Raw genomic sequence first — 3,291 nt, 5'->3', positions numbered from 1 at the left:
ATGTCAAGAATCCAGCTTGGATTTTCATTAGCATTTATGAAGGAAAGCATTTGTCTGTTGATGGATTGCTTAGATTCTGTATTTATAAGGAAAGCATTTATCCGTATGTACATATCAATGAACTTGTATGTTGATAACCCTACGGTTTAATATGTAGATATCTTAATATATAGTCTATCAATTAGTTGTTGAAATGTACATACCATGTGTAACCAGTGCACTTTTTCAATATAGATTGGAGCTTTCCATCATTATGCAAAAACAAATTGTTTAGGTAGCTTTATTTGTTTATCTGTAGGTTTCATATTAAATTATTTTGCATTGAAAAATATATTGACAATATTGGTCACTTGCAACATACCAATGTGGTTCACATTCACAATTATGTTTGTAATGACATTCTTTGAACTGTAATTCAATTCACTGTAATTGATGTGCTTGTTTGACAATATAGCAGGAGGAGGAGGATCTTGTGGGCAACAAGAGAAAGTGGGACAAGACTGGGTTCTACCCATATGACAGTGATGAAGATGAGCTGTACGTGGTAAGGCCTAGTTGAAATGTTATTTGTGCATTGAATTAGTCTTACGTGTTTATAGTATTTGAATGCATAATGTATTAATGTCAGTCATTAATGTGTGCAATATGAATCTGGAGATGATGTGGTCGAGGGGAATGTCGAGTCCTTTGAAGAGAAGGTGGTGTTGAAGATCAGGGCCCAATGATCTGGTATGTACCACAACTAGAGGACGGAAAAGTTCCGCTGCCCCTACTGCAGCAGGCCCAAGTCTAGGTCTGCGTTATTGGAGCATCTGATGGAACATTGTCGGGCTACATCGATCTCCAGTGATGACTACAAGATCAGGGCTCAGCATTCTGCCCTCCTGAAGGTCATGAGAAACCCTAACATCTAGTCCTACATCATGCCGATCATCAAAAGCTGGAAGCCGTACTCATCATCAGTATATTTGATGATGTTTTACTTTTGGAAAGTTGCATCTGGGTCTGAACTGGTGGGAAACTAGCTCTATTAATGTAATGTAATGTATTGTGTGTCTGAACTGGATCTGTTGTGAACTGGCTGGTACCTATGGTGGTAACCTAGAATGCTATCTATATTTGTGTGGCTTTAACTTTATTGGTGGTGAATGCTTTCTTCATGTTTAGTTGTTGTTTCGATGGTGCAATGATCACAAATGGCGCTTCAGTGTTGCTTCACACATGCTGCAACACTTGTCTATGCTGTGGGCAAGTGAAACATGTTGTGCCCATGTGCCAATCATACCAAATATTGAATCTGGCAATCCAAATTGGTTGTCATGAATTGTAGTACATGGGGTTTAGTAAAATTACTGATAATTGTTCATCCTCACACATTCCATCAATGCATAATTTGAATACGCAAAAAGATCAAATGTTCCATCATTTGAACCTATGTTGCAATACAAAGCAAATATTCCATCATCAAAGTGTGAAGGAATTAAAATGTGAATTTAGAAGAGTAATGTAATACTAGTAAAAAATAATGTGTGCAAAAAAGGAATTTGAAATAAGATGTACTTTATTTTTTAATAAAGTTATATTACCCTACTTATTAGAATTTTGAAAATGTCACTTATTTATAAGAAAAGAAAATATAAATATTCAAAAGATGTTTTTGATAAAAGTACCTTTTGAATTTTTGGTATGTTATTATTTGAGGGGTCATGTAATTTTTATGTTATTTTTTGAGTGCTCGGGTAATTTTATTTAAACAGAAGGAAAAGGAAAAAAATGAGGTGATTTGGAGGTGGTCGAAAAAATGCCCGCATTCCGGAGGGACAATTAAGCCAGTTTTTAAACAAAGGTGATTTTTCCCACCACCTTCAAATCACCCAAATTTTCTTGTACATGGTGACCCACATGTGCCAAACATGGCTATGAAATAAAATTTGGAAAAAGAATATTTTACAATGCCCCCCCTGAGGTATAGACCGATGTTTTGACCAGTCAGTCTAGAGGGCATTATAAATTAATAAAAAATTCAAAAAAATTATAAAACCTTGGAAACCTAGCTTTGTTTGTGCAAGAGATCATGTGTGCCAAAATTGAGATGATTTGGAGGTGGTCGAAAAAATCACTGCATTCCGGAGGGCCACCGAGGGAGTCCTGGATTAGGGGGTGTTCGGGTAGCCGGACTATACCTTCGGCCGGACTCCTGGTCTATGAAGATACAAGGTTGAAGACTTCGTCCCGTGTCCGGATGGGACTTTCCTTGGCATGGAAGGCAAGCTTGGCGATGCGGATATTCAAGATCTCCTACCATTGTAACCGACTCTGTGTAACCCTAACCCTATCCGGTGTCTATATAAACCGGAGGGTTGTAGTCCGTAGGCAATCAACTCCATACACAACAATCATACCATAGGCTAGCTTCTAGGGTTTAGCCTCCTTGATCTCGTGGTAGATCTACTCTTGTACTACCCATATCATCAATATTAATCAAGCAGGAGTAGGGTATTACCTCCATCGAGAGGGCCCGAACCTGGGTAAAACAAAGTGTCCCTTGTCTCTTGTTACCATCAACCTTAGACGCACAGTTCGGGACCCCCTACCCGAGATCCGCCGGTTTTGACACCGACATTGGTGCTTTCATTGAGAGTTCCTCTGTGCTGTCACAATCAGGAAGGATGCCTCTTCCCGTCTTTAAAGACGGTGCCGTTGCTAAGGGAGCCTTGGTTGTTGGCCAGACCCTCCGGCTAGGTGGTTTCCTCATGACCACCTGTTCGGCTGTTGCGCCGACGGTGACCTCTCGGGTCATCAAAAGCAACCTACACGTCAGCTCGGAGCTCGTCGAGCAGCTAGATCCAATGGAGCTCTCTTTCGTAAACGAGCTCTTGGATCACATCGCCGCCCTGGGGGTCGCTACGCATTACAACCAGGTTGGGCTTTAACCCGATCTAAGAGAAATTAACTCTCCCCAAGTCACCCACCATGTTGCCGTGGTAGAGGCGCAGTGCGGCGACCCTTCATCTATTTTAAGGACTAGCTACGTCTGAATTCCTGACTCCTCCAAACCGGATACCCGCAGAGGGGAGGATGTAACTCAAGACCTGAGCTTAGGATCAGGCAACGGGCTAGATTCGTTGGACAACATCCAAGAACCCGAACTTCAGAGTTCGGAAACTCTTCGGCCTCCGAATCTTGGATTGGGTGAGGTTTCAGATTCAACGACACCCGCCCACCCGAACATAAGCGATCTCTCCCAAATCAGGCAGAGGCCCGAGGAAACAATACATCATTACTGGGCCA

This window comes from Triticum aestivum, chromosome 4A (genome assembly GCF_018294505.1).
Source record: "Triticum aestivum cultivar Chinese Spring chromosome 4A, IWGSC CS RefSeq v2.1, whole genome shotgun sequence".
Taxonomy (NCBI): Eukaryota; Viridiplantae; Streptophyta; class Magnoliopsida; order Poales; family Poaceae; genus Triticum; species Triticum aestivum.
The sequence above is the reverse complement of the archived record's forward strand: the minus strand, read 5'-3'. Positions refer to the sequence as shown.